The sequence below is a fragment of the Bos grunniens genome, chromosome 22 (genome assembly GCF_055505025.1).
Source record: "Bos grunniens cultivar Pamir isolate PY7600 chromosome 22, Bosgru_T2T1.0, whole genome shotgun sequence".
NCBI classification, from domain to species: Eukaryota; Metazoa; Chordata; class Mammalia; order Artiodactyla; family Bovidae; genus Bos; species Bos grunniens.
This window is the reverse complement of record NC_141186.1, coordinates 8526841-8541228: the sequence shown is the minus strand read 5'-3', so window position 1 is coordinate 8541228 and position 14388 is coordinate 8526841. Positions and strand designations below refer to the sequence as shown.

At 42.7% G+C, this 14388-nt stretch overlaps 1 non-coding gene across 1 annotated transcript; it reads left to right on the top strand.

Annotated features, from left to right (window-relative positions):
• Positions 1-13946: 13946 nt before the first annotated feature.
• LOC147348000 (U6 spliceosomal RNA) lies at positions 13947-14052 on the top strand. Its single transcript, XR_015152025.1, has one exon. It is a non-coding gene; the product is annotated as a U6 spliceosomal RNA (small nuclear RNA).
• The last annotated feature ends 336 nt before the right edge of the window (positions 14053-14388 follow it).

Below are 14388 nucleotides of genomic sequence, written 5' to 3'. Positions count from 1 at the left end.
CTGATAGGAAGGTGCGATTGACTGGAGGAGAATCAGATGGAAAACAACACTTAGCATTTACATGATTTCTTACAGGTTCCTTTTTCCCTTTTGTGCCTCACAAACATGAACTAATTCGTTGTCAGAGCACCCCAGACTAGACGGTAAAGTTTCCTGCCTGCATCTTACAAGGAGGGAAAGCCGGCACTTGGTGGACGCCAGTGCTGCCCCAGGTATTCTGCTTGCATCTCTGCATCTTTCCACCACCCTCCAGGCTCGCGGTTTTTTACATCTTCCCATCCAGAGTTTTGGATTCCTATTTATAGACTTAAAATACTCGGATATTTGAACCAGAAGCAACATTAAGGAAGCACTGATCCAAATCTCTTATCTTAAACATGCTGAAAAGAAGCTTATTTCAGCCAAGGACTATCTAAGGTCACAAAACAATTCAGAGAAGAAGCAAGATCAGACGTATTTTTCTCAGCGTAGGCCAACTCTCCACATCCCCAACTTCCAGAAGATAATAGTTATTAATGTCAGATTCACAAATGACTTCCGCCCAACCAACAAATGATGTGATGTGTGCGAGTCATTCAATCATCAAACCGTTATGGAGCATGTGTCTTGGGGTTTGAGCACGAGGGATTCAAGAATGAATTCAGCTTGTTTGAAGCTGGGTATGATGGGCAGTTGGTGCTGGTGATAAGCAGAACTCAGGAAAACTCTGTCCCACTGAAGCCACAGAAGCCCACAGGCTGGGGCACCACAGCATTTCTCAGCCATACATATTGTTCTGAGCACATAGTAGGTGCTCAGTTAATATATAGTGGCTGGTCACAGTGGGTATATTCCAGGCTAGCTCAGAAAAGCCGAAAGCAGGAGCCAGGGAAGCTTTATTGCCCAGGAGAAAACTCACCCACTGCTGCTTTGATTCCTGCATCCCATCATTGGGTATTTTAATTCATCATCATCCCACCCCCAGCAGTTACCGTAGTGATGATTGCACCTTCACCCCTTCATAAGGCTGATCTTCTTAAGGCCTTTATGGCAGGGTCTCGGTCAAGCTCCTCAGCCATCTCTCTGACCTCAAGTCAACTCCCTACCCCTGACTTCACTCTCCAGTGTATTAAACTGCTCGGACGACCCTGGACCTGACATTGTTCGGACCCCCAGCCTCTGCACAGACTGTTCTGTCTGCCTAGAAAGCCTTCACCCAACTTGTGTGCCTGTCGAACACCCCCAGACGCTCCTGGCTCTAACCCTGGCCCCAGCACAGCGAAGAGCACCTTCCTCCTGACATCTGGTGTCACGTGCCCACACCTACTCATATCAGGCCTGCCTCCTTCATACAGCTGTGATCCCTGAGACCCCAGCAGCAAGCCAAGGGCTCTGCTCATAGCAGTGTTTCACACGTGTGAACTTTATTTTAAAATTGAATCATGGACTTCCCTGGTGGTACAATGGGTAAGAATCCACCTGCCAAGGCAGGGAACAGGGGTTAGATCCCAGGTCCAGGAAGATCCCACATGCCAAGGAGTAACTAAGGTCCACAGGCCACAACCACTGAGCCTGTGCTCCTCAGCCTGGGAGCCACAGCGAGATTAGCCACCGCGGTGAGAAGCCTGTGCACCGCAACTAGAGAAAACGCAGTAACAAAGACCCAGCACAACCGAAAACAATAAACAGAAAGCTAAAAAAAATAAATAACATTGAATCCTACTATTAAAACAATCTTTAAGATGGAGAGACTGAAGCATGGGCAAGTATAGTCAATAGCTTGTAATAACCTATAATGGAAAAGATCTGAAAAAGAGTGTATATATAATGTATATATATTTGTGTGTATATATATGTACACACACATGTATATATATGTATGTGTGTATATATATATATATATGTATACACACATGCGTGCACACACACACACACACAAACACATAGCATTGTCCAAAAAGTGTGTCCATATGGGAAACCCCAAGTGAACTTTTTGACCAACTCAATATATCTGAATCATTTGCTATACGCCTGAAACATTATAAATCTGCTATACTTCAATTTTTTAAAAAGATGAAAGGATTGAGTGTAGAGAGAAGACCCCTACAGGTGTTAACAAGGAAGGAAGAATACAGGGGTGCCCAGAGTCTCTGCAGGACTCACTTTACCTCCTCTCTCTTTGCCCTGAGCATCCCTGAGATCCCCCAGACCCTCGTCTGGCTGTTTTCTGGGCAGACTCATTCCTTTATTAATACCACCTTGCAGCCACAGAGCCCTAAAAGATGGCAAGGAGAAGTTTATGCAGGTCCCCGAGCTGCTCCTCTTACAGACAAGAGATGTTCAACCATCACTCAGCACAGGAGGTGATCACAGTGTGTCCCCCAAAGCTGACACCTCCTGGGTCTTGCTAGCTTCTCCACGGCTCAGAAGCCTGGTCGGGATGGTGAGCAGTTCTCAATAAACTCTGAAAGCTCTCTCCTAAGTATCACCTGCTCCCCAGTCTTCTGAGACACTGCCCTGTCCCTCCCTTCTCTCCACTGACCTCTCTTCCAGTCCCTAACTCCCAAAGTGATCCTCCCAGCCCTGAATACACGCAAATGGAATTTCAAGGAAATTAAACAGTCAGGCTCTCTCAGTACCTGTTCTGTTCACACAAAGAGTATGATTTCCTGCTGATGGAAGTAATTACTTGGCTTTAAGATTTCCTCGTTTCTCTCCCTCCAAAAAGAGCACAGCAAAACTGTCTTCCATGAGACATTTGAGGGGTAGGGAGAAGAAACCTACCATATCATTTGTTTTAAATAAACTTTTTAAAGGCATATACAACCAAAAAACGAGAACACTGAAGACCTGCCCTTCCACAATTGCCTGATTCTCACATTTGTCTCATCAAAGTCTCCCAAGGCTGTTCTTTAGTCAATGAACTTGACTCGAGGCCATGGAGTGAGCACAGACAACTAGGGTCCCTGAGGCGGGGGAACCCGGGGCACTCAGGGAATGTTGTGCTTACCTCCTCCATGCCAAGGATGGTGCCACCCTGTGGGGCTGAGAAGGACAACAGGTGGACAAGCCCAGGTTCCTGCCTCAAGGAGCAGGTGGAGGAGATAAGCAAGTGAAGAGTCAATGACAGGGACATCCCTAGTGGTCCAGTGGTTAAGACTCCACGCTTCCACTGTAGAAGGCACGGGTTCCATCCCTGGTTGGGGAACTAAGATTCCACATGCCACACATTAGTGTGGCCAATAAAATAAAGTAAAATACTAAACGTAAATGTCTTAAATTATAATATTAATTAAAACAGACTTGTGGTTGCCGAGGAAGGGACGAAGAGGAATGGACTGGGAGTCTGGGGTTGGTAGATGCAAGCTATTACATTTAAAATGGATAAACGTTAAAGTCTTAATGTGTAGGACAGGGAACTGTATTTGATATCCTGTGATAAACCATAATGGAAAAGGAAACTAAAAAATGTGTATATTTGTACAACTGAGTCACTATTTTGTACAACAGATTGGTCCAACATTGTAAATCAACTATAATTTGATTTTTAAAATGTATTAAAAAAAAAGAGAAAGAGGAGTCAGTGGCAATAAGATGACAGCGAGATGGCCAAGAGACTAAGGGGAAGGCACAGCTAACTCCGGCTGGTGGCCCAGCCTTCAAACAAGAAGGAAACATCCCCTCCAAGGACAGGAGCCCTCGTGACGTGCTGGCGTCTCAACCAGATCCTTTTTGCCATACGGGTGCGCCCACAAGCCTGCTGCTCTGAATACTGACTGCAAAGCGCTCACAGCTGCCTTCTCCAAAGACTTGCTCTGGGCTGAAGCATCTGCCCTGTCCAGGAGTTTACAGCCTCGGGTCCCCACAGGGACAACCTGCTGCCAATGATTGACTGACCAAGGGGTATGAAATGCTGCCTCAAGAGTGAGGACTTCCCCGGTGGTCCAATGGCTAAGACTTCTGGCTTTCAGTGCATGGGGCCCAGGTTTGATCCTTGGTCAGGAAACTAGATCCCACATGCCACAGTAAGGCCTGGCACAGCTAAATAAATAAATATTAAAAAAAAAAAGCTCAGCAACCTAAGTACTCATCAGTAGGGGAATGGTTAAGTGAGTAATATTTACAGAGTGCAGTACTTTAAAACAGTTCAAATTAATTAACTGCATTACCTGATTATGCAGATGAATATGGGAAACAATGTTCAGTGAAAAAAGATTCAAAAACATATATAATATATTTATGGAAAATGCAAAAACATGCAAATCCAGAACCCTATATTTTTTGGCCATGGATATACGTGCTTCCCGGGTGGCTTGGACGATAAAGAATCTGCCCACAGTGCAGGAGACCTGGGTTCAATTCCTGGGTTGGGAAGATCCCCTGGAGAAGGGCACGGCCACCTACTCCAGTATTCTTGCCTGGAGAATCCCATGGACGGAGGAGCCTGGCGGGCTGCAGTCCATGGGGTCGCAGAGAGTCAGATACGACTGGTCAACTGTCACATTCACAAGTGTCTGTGGTAAAATTAAACACACAAACCTCAAGGCAGTGGCTACGTTTCCAAGGGACAGTAATGAGAGGGCTGTAGCTTGTGTTTCATTAATAGATTCAAAATATTGAAATTAAAAATAATATCTGAAACAGGGACTTCCCTGGCATCCCAGTGGTTAAGACCCTGCATTGCTAATGCAATGGGCGTGGATCTGATCCGACATCGGGGAACTGAGATCCCACATGCTGTGTGATGTGGCCAAAAGACATTAAAATAATAATAATAATATCTGAAGCAAAATTTTAAAAAAATAAATGTCCAGAACACGAAGCCACGTTCCTTCCTGTGACCTCCTCCCTGGTTGGCACCTCCAAGCACACTGTCCTCTTCTTGCCTATGAAGATTACCAAAATTCAGTTCAGAGAGGAAGAAGAGAAGGAAATGCAGGAATCCTCTGTCTGCTTCTGGTGCTGGTTCCAAGACATTCACACAGATGACCCAAGAGCTACATACTCCAGAATCCTGTCAGGGAACGAGCATGTACACTACCTGCTGAGGTACCAGAAAAGGAGGTGGATGCCTGGCTGCAAATACACCCTGAGTTTGCCATCGAGCAACTGTCAAGGGACCAACTCAGCTCCCTTGCAAACACTGACCTCATTTCCAGCAAAAGCTGTGGCTTGAGCCAGAAATCCCAGGACTGGGTCCTTGTTTCTCTCCCCAGACTCTGGGACCCTTTAAGATACACTTTCCAAGGATGAGGACAAGGTTATTAATTCGCTGTTACTAAAAATCAGAATGAAGAGTCACAAGACATTTGATTCAGTAGCATACTCAATAAATCTGAGACAAAAGTCTGGATCTTTAAAGGGATCTAATGTTATTAAATTAAACTCCAGTGGGTTCACTTGGGAAAGTTCAAAAATAATTATTCTGGACTTCCAAGAGTCAATATGGTCTCTGGTGTTTCCTGTAATTTTTTTCCGTGAGTTACTAAGAATTACTGAGATCTTCTAAGAGATTCTTAGCTAAGGCCATGATGGGAACCATCTTTTACCCAAGAGCATTTAGCAAACAAATATAAGACCCTTCTTACTGTGCATTCAAACCCAGATTATTTAGAAAACAGTTTTACATAATAGATCTGAACTACTATATATGCCATGAAACAAAAGAATTAAATAATCAAACAAAACAAAGAGCTAAGTAGGAGAAAATCACGTGGAACATGGACTTTAGATAAAATCAGTGGAAACAGCTTGCTGAAGAAATGACATTTAGCTGAGATTTAAAGGAATATAAGGAGCTAACCAAACAATGAGGGACGAGGAAAAGCTTCCTAGGCAGAATGAGCAGTTTGTTCAAGAGACTAAAAGACCAGTACAGGAACTTTCCCGGTGGTCCAGTGGCTAAGAATCATACTCCCAATGCAGAGGACCCAGGTTTGATTCCTGGTCAGGGAACTAGATCCCACAGGCCACAACTAAGATTGAAGATCCTGAGTGCCTCAACTAAGACTTGGGGCAGCCAAATAAATGAATTAATAAAAAAAAAAAAAAAGAAGGATACGTACAGCTAGATGGAGGTGAGCAATGACGAGGGCCATGTGTAATAAGGAACATGAAGACAACAGAGGCCAGGGCAGGCAGGGCCTCATGGGTCATTGAAGGGGTATGGATTTTATTATAGGGACAGAAGCAGTGGAAGGATTTAAAGCAGGATGAACAGGATCTACCCTGTATTTTTTTAGAAGTGCAGTCTGATTGTTGGGTAAAGGACAGCGAGAAAGGAAGGGCCAGCTAGGAGGTTTCTGCAATCATGCAAGCAAGAAATGTTCACAGTCTGGGTCAAGAAGATGGTATTCATCTATTTGATGGACATTAAGGTTTCCATGTCTTGGCTTATTGTAAACAGTGCTGCTATGAACACTGGGGTGCATGTATTTTTAAAGAAGGTGTGGTATGTATACATACATACAATGGATAATTACTCAGCCATAAAACAAAGAATGCAAATATTATTTGCAGCAATATGGATGAACTTAGAGATAATCACACTAAGTCAGAAACAGAAAGAAAAACAAATGTCATGTGATATCACTTATATGTGGAATATTAAAAAATAACACAAATGAACTTATTTATAAACACAAACAGAATCACAGACATGGAAAACAAACTTTTGGTTACCAAAGGGGCAAGGCAGGGGGATGGATAAGTTAGGAGTTTGGGATTAATATGGATCCACTACTGTATATAAAATAGATAATCAACAAGGACCTACTGTGCTCCTACTATATAGCAAGGGAACTATGTTCAATACTTTATAATAACCTATAATGGAAAGAGGGGCTTCCCTCGTAGCTCAGTTGGTAAAGAGTCTGTCTGCAATGTAGGAGACCCGGGTTCAATTCCTGGTTGGGAAGATCCCCTGGAGAAGGAAATGGTAACCCACTCCAGTATTCTTGCCTGGAAAATCCCATGGACAGAGGAGCCTGGCAGGCTACAGTCTATGGGGTCTCAAGAGTCAGACACAACTGAGCAACTAAGCACATGCACACATAGAGCAAAGAATCTGAAAAAGAATATATATATAGCTGAATCAGTCTGCTATATACCAGAAACTAACACAACATTGTAAATGAACTATGCTTCAATTAAAAAAAAATAAAAAGAAGACAGTACTGGACTTCCCCGGGGGGCCAGTGGAAAAGAATTCACCTGCCAACACAGAAGGCACGGGTTTGATATCTGGTGGTCCAGGAGGATTCCATATGCCGTGGGGCAACTAAGCCTGTAGCCTGCAGTTACTGAAGCCCACATGCCTGGAGCCCGTGCTCCACAAGAGAAGCCACTGCAGTGAGAAGCCCGCGCTCCGCAACTGAAGAGCAGACCCTGCTCGCAACTAGAGAAAACCCGCGGGAAGCAGCGAAGACCTGGCCCAGCAATGCCAGCACAAAATGACATTGAACCTGTAGGAAAGGGGGACGTCAGGCAAAAAGTGCAGAGAGGGGAGAAGAAAGCCCAGACTAAGCTGAGAAGAGCCCCAGCATCCTGTGGTCTGGATGATTAAAGGAGACAGAGAAAAAGACAAAGACGACCTAACAGAGAAGGGTCTGCCGGGACCTGACCTGGTTTGCACCACCACCCACCCCTCTGAAAATGACATGCCGAGGCCACCGAGGGCCTCTCTGCAGCCGAAGCCAAGGACCACCTTCACTGCCCATCATCTACAGACTCCGTCACTGCTGGCTTCTGCAAACCCTCTCCTCTCTTGGCCTCTAATAGGTTTCCAGCCGCAATTAACAACCACATCAAACCTAACAAAGAAAACCATCATCTCACAAAACAGGAAACATCTCCAGAGGTAAGCCAGCCTTCGGGGCTGGTTGATTTATCATCCGAATGACGTCTTCAGGGACACAGGCTCCTCTGTTTCTCCGCTTTGCTGCTTATAGAACAGCAGCCTCTGAAAGGAAGGAATAAAAGAGAGAAGAAAAGCAAATGGGTTTTCTCTTCAAAAACAAGTTAGAATCCTCAGATTTCTCCCCAGTTTCATTTGACTGTTCTCGAGAACAACAATTCTAAAATGCTTAGTCTCAGGACAACTATAGTCTTTAAAATTATTGAGGACCCCAAAAAGATTTCACGAGAATTGTACATACTGATATTTATCATGTAAGAAATTAAAACCGAGTCATTTAAAAATATTTATTTATTTATTTTAAATAGTGGTAACAAATAGTATTTATACATTAACCCAAATAATATATTTTATGTAAATATAACTGTGTTTTCTAGATCAAAAAAATTCCTAAGAGCAGCATTGTTTTACATTTTTCAAATCCCTTTAACAGTTGGCTTAATATAAGATAGTTAGTCTTCTATATACTCTTGCATTCAACCTATTGCAATATCATATATCACATAGCCTCTGGAAAACTTCACTGTATACTCATTAAAAAGCAAGAGTGCAAAAGGCAAATGAAGTGTTGGTACTATTAAGAAAACGTTTTTTTGGTTTTTTTTTTGGAGGCTAATTACAATATTGTATTGGTTTTGCCATACATTGACATGAATCTGCCATGGGTGTACACGTGTTCCCCATCCTGAACCCCCCTCCCACCTCCCTCCCCATCCCATCCCTCAGGGTCTTCCCAGTGCACCAGCCCCAAGCACCCTGTCTCATGCATTGAACCTGGACTGGTGATTCGTTTCACATATGATAATATACATGTTTCAGTGCCATTCTCCCAAACCATCCCACCCTCGCCCTCTCCCACAGGGTCCAAAAGACTGTTCTATATCTGTGTCCCTTTTGCTGTCTCGCATACAGGGTTATCGTTACCATCTTTCTAAATTCCATATATATGCATTAGTATACTGTATTGGTGTTTTTCTTTCTGGTTTACTTCACTCTGTATAATAGGCTCCAGTTTCATCCACCTCATTAGAACTGATTCAAATGTATTCTTTTTAATGGCTGAGTAATACTCCATTGTGTATATGTACCACTGCTTTCTTATCCATTCATCTGCTGATGGACATGTAGGTTGCTTCCATGTCCTAGCTATTATAAACAGTGCTGCGATGAACATTGGGATACACGTATCTCTTTCCCTTCTGGTTTCCTCAGTGTGTATGCCCAGAAGTGGGATTGCTGGGTCATATGGCAGTTCTATTTCCAGTCTTTTAAGGAATCTCCACACTGTTCTCCATAGTGGCTGTACTAGTTTGCATTCCCACCAACAGTGTAAGAGGGTTCCCTTTTCTCCACACCCTCTCCAGCATTTATTGCTTGTAGACTTTTGGATCACAGCCATTCTGACTGGCGTGAAATGGTACCTCGTTGTGGTTTTGATTTGCATTTCTCTGATAATGAGTGATGTTGAGCATCTTTTCATGTGTCTGTTAGCCATCTGTATGTCTTCTTTGGAGAAATGTCTGTTTAGTTATTTGGCCCATTTTTTGATTGGGTCGTTTATTTTCCTGGAATTGGGCTGCAGGAGTTGCTTGTATATTTTTGAGATTAATTCTTTGTCAGTTGCTTTGTTTGCTATTATTTTCTCCCATTCTGAAGGCTGTCTTTTCATCTTGCTTATAGTTTCCTTTGTTGTGCAAAAGCCTTTAATTTTAATTACGTCCCATTTGTTTATTTTTGCTTTTATTTCCAATAGTCTTTGAGGTGGGTCATAGAGGATCCTGCTGTGATTTATGTCAGAGAGTGTTTTGCCTATGTCTTCTTCTAGGAGTTTTATAGTTCCCGGCCTTATGTTTAGATCTTTATCCATTTTGAGTTTATTTTTGTGTATGGTGTTTGAAAGTGTTCTAGTTTCATTCTTTTACAAATCATTGACCAGTTTTCCCAGCACCACTTGTTAAAGAGATTGTCTTTTCTCCATTGTATATTCTTGTCTCCTATGGACACCTTATCTTTGACAAAGATAATGTGTCCATATGTGCATGGATTTATCTCTGGGCTTTCTATTTTGTTCCATTGATCTATATTTCTGTCTTTGTGCCAGTACCATACTGTCTTGATGACTGTGGCTTTGTAGTAGAGCCTGAAGTCAGGCAGGTTGATTCCTCCAGTTCCATTCTTCTTTCTCAAGATTGCTTTGGCTAATCAAGGTTTTTTGTATTTCCATACAAATTGTGAAATTATTTGATCTAGTTCTGTGAAAAATATCGTTGGTATGTAAAGCTTGATAGGGATTGCATTGAATCTATAGATTGCTTTGGGCAGTATACTCATTTTCACTATATTGAATAAAAAGGTTTTAATTTTGCTGACCCCCTGAAAGGGTCTGAGTGCCTCCTAAAAGCCCATATATATCTATATCTCTATACTTTGAGAACCAGTGCTTTAAAGAAGGTAAAAGTGGTCTCCCTGAATGGGGGTACACCAAGGAAAACTGAGGGATAACTTAAACTGTACCAAAATATGAGCATTAACTAAGAGAACCACACTGATTGTTAACATTCCACCTTTCTTCCCTAGACTTATCCACCTGCCTCAGCTTCCAGAACACTGTCAGGATAAATCCTCCAACCAGGAGACTAAAACACCCCTGAGAAATCTGACCAGCCTAATAGAAAAGGTGTAAAGACACTTACCCTGGAGAAGGGAATGGCTACCCACTTCAGTATTCTTGCCTGGGAAATTCCATGGACAGAGGAGCCTGGTGGGCTACAGTTCATGAGGTTGCAAAGAGTTGGACACGACTGAAGAGACTAAATACGCACTCAAAGATACTTAGTAAAGAAGCTACAGTACATGCATACAATGGAATATTATTCAGCCATTAAAAGGAATGAGTTTGAGTCAGTTCTACTGAGGTGAATGAACCTAGAGCCTATTATATAGAGTGAGGTAAGTCAGAAAGAGAAAAACAGATACCATATATTAATGCATATATATGTAATCTAGGACTTCCTGGGTGGCGGTAGTGGTAAAGAACTCACCTGCCAAGGCAGGAGACATAAGAGATATGGTTTCAATCCCTGGGTCAGGAAGATCCCTTGGAGGAGGGCAGGGCAACCCACTCCAGTATTCTTTCCTGGAGAATCCCATGGACAGAGGAGCCTGGTGGGCTACAGCCCATAGAGTCTCAAAGAGTTGGACATGACTGAAGCAACAGAGCATGCACACACATGGAATCTAGAAAAATGATACTGCTGAACCTATTTGCAGGGTAGGAACAGAGACAGAGACGCAGAGAACAGACTCATGGACACAGCAGGGGAAAGACAGACTGGGCTGAATTGAAAGCAGCCTTGATGTATATAAACTACCATGTGTAAAGCAGATGCTAATAGCTAGTGGGAAGCTGCTATATAACACAGGGAACCCAGCTTGGTGCCCTGTAACATCCTAGAAGGGTGAGTTGGGGGTGGAGTGGGAGGGAGGCTCAAGAAGGAAGGGATATACATACGGTTATGACTGGTTCGAGTTGTTGTATGGCAGAAATCAACATGGCCTTGTAAAGCAATTATTACCCTATTAAAAAAAATTTTATTAAAAAAATAAAATATAAAGATACTGAGATCAGCAGTTACCCAGTGAAACAGTCTGATCTTCACCCTACAGTGAAAGCCATGAAGAGCAACACAGAAGTCAGATGAGCTTTCTCACATTCCTTTTAATGACTAACAGACAACCAAAGATAACAAGAAATTTGAGGAAACCTAAAATGAGTAATAAAATTAAAACAAACATATTGGGTTGGGGGAGATTAGAGAAGCAGAGAGCATGCAGAAGATAAAACCTTTCTTTAAACTATCATTAATATCTCAGAGAAAATATATTTATAAAACAAGACCGGATACATTTTAAAATATTCAGAGACTCCAAAAAGGAGCCCTTTAAAGAATAAAATATGACAGTAGAAACTTAAAACCCATTAGAGGGAGTTCCCTGGCTGTCCAGTGGTTAAGAACCCACATTGCAATTCAGGGGATTTGGGTTCGATCCTTGGTCAGAGGGATCCCATGTCTAAGATCCCACAAGCCACGGAGCAACTAAGCCTGTGCAAGCCACAGCTACTGAGCCCATGGACCCCAACTAGAGAGTCTGTTCACTGCAACGAAAGATCCTGAGTGACGCAATGCAGATCCCACATGCTGGAATTAAGACCTGATACAGCCAAATCACGGAAAAAGGAAGAGAGTTCCAGAAAAACATCTACTTCTGCTTTATTGACTATGCCAAAGCCTTTGACTATGTGGATCACAATAAACTGTGGAAAATTCTGGAAGAGATGGGAATACCAGACCACCTGACCTACCTCTTGAGAAACCTATATGTAGGTCAGGAAGCAACAGTTAGAACTGGACATGGAACAATAGACTGGTTCCAAATAGGAAAAGGAGTACATCAAGGCTGTATATTGTCACCCTGCTTATTTAAGTTATATGCAGAGTACATCATGAGAAACGCTGGGCTGGAAGAAGCACAAGCTGGAATCAAGATTGCTGGGGGAAATATCAATAACCTCAGATATGCAGATGACACCACCCTTATGGCAGAAAGTGAAGAGGAAATCAAAAGCCTCTTGATGAAAGTGAAAGTGGAGAGTGAAAAAGTTGGCTTAAAGCTCAACATTCAGAAAACGAAGATCGTGGCATCTGGTCCCATCACTTCATGAGAAATAGATGAGGAAACAGTGGAAACAGTGTCAGACTTTATTTTTTTGAGCTCCAAAATCACTGCAGATGGTGATTGCAGCCATGAAATTAAAAGACGCTTACTCCTTGGAAGGAAAGTTATGACCAACCTAGATAGCATATTCAAAAGCAGAGACATTACTTTGCCAACAAAGGTCTGTCTAGTCAAGGCTATGGTTTTTCCAGTAGTCATGTATGGATATGAGAGTTGGACTGTGAAGAAAGCTGAGCACTGAAGAATTGATGCTTTTGAACTGTGGTGCTGGAGAAGACTCTTGAGAGTCCCTTGGACTGTAAGGAGATCCAACTAGTCCATCCTAAAGGAGATCAGTCCTGGGTGTTCTTTGGAAGGAATGATGCTAAAGATGAAACTCCAATACTTTGGCCACCTCATGTGAAGAGCTGACTCATTGGAAAAGACTCTTATGCTGAGAGTGATTGGGGGCAGGAAGAGAAGGGGACGACAGAGGATGAGATAGCTGGATGGCATCACCGACTCGATGGACATGAGTTTGGGTGAGCTCCGGGAGTTGGTGATGGACAGGGAAGCCTGGCGTGCTGCAATTCATGGTGTTGCAAAGAGTCAGACACGACTGAGCGACTGAACTGCCTGACTGAACTGACAGCCAAATAAATAAATATCTTTTAAAAACTACTAGAAGTGTTGTCAGATGAAGTTGAAGAAACCTCAGTAAGCAAACATATAGAAAAAGGAAGATCCCCTGGAGAAGGAAATGGCAACCCACTCCAGTATTCTTACCTAGAGAATTCCATGGACAGAGGAGCCTGGTGGGCTGCAGTCTATGGGGTCACAAAGAGTTGGACACAACTGAGTGACTAACACTTTCAATTTCAAGAAGTTCAACTCCAAACAGCAGGCACTCTAGAGAGAAAACCTGTTTCCACACTGTTTCCATACTGAAAGACTCACAAAGTTCTCAGTGCAAGAGATTAAAAATAGACCCACATTGAAAACCATCATTTTTTAAATTTCAGAACTGGGGACAAAGAGAGGATGCTAAAGTTCCTGAGCAGAAAACACACACACACACACACACACACACGTACACACAGTACCAAAAATCAGAATAGTCCTGAACTTCCCAACAGCATCAGTAGAAGCTAGAATTCAATAAGCAATGCTGTTGGATTGTAAGGGAAATTATTTCCAACCAAGAATTTCATATCCAAACTTTTCATTAAATGTGAAAGTCCTATAAAGACATTTGCAGATGTAGAACACTCACAGTAAAATTTCTATCATTTCTCAGAAAGCTACAGGAGGATGTGTGCCACAAAAACAAGAGAGTGTGCTTGCTTCAACAGCACATATACTAAAACTGGAGCAATACAGAGAAGAATTAGCAAGGTCCCTGCCAGGATGACATGCAAATTTATGAAGCATTCCATATATTTTATGTAATGGAATGATACTTGGCTTTAAAAAAAAAAAAAAGAATGCATTTGAGTGAGTCCTAATGAGATGGATGAACCTAAAGCAAAGTAAGTCAGAAAGAGAAAGACGAATACAGTATATTAACACAGGGGTGTGGAATCTAGAAAGATGGTGCTGATGAACCTATCTGCAGGGCAGCAGTGGAGTCGCAGGCATAAGAGAACAGGCTTGCGGACGCAGGGTGGGAGGGAGAGGACGGGAAGAATCCAGAGAGTAGGACAGACACATACACATTCCCACGTGTGAAACAGACAGCCAGTGGGCATCTGCTCTGTGACACAGGGAGTTCAACCCAG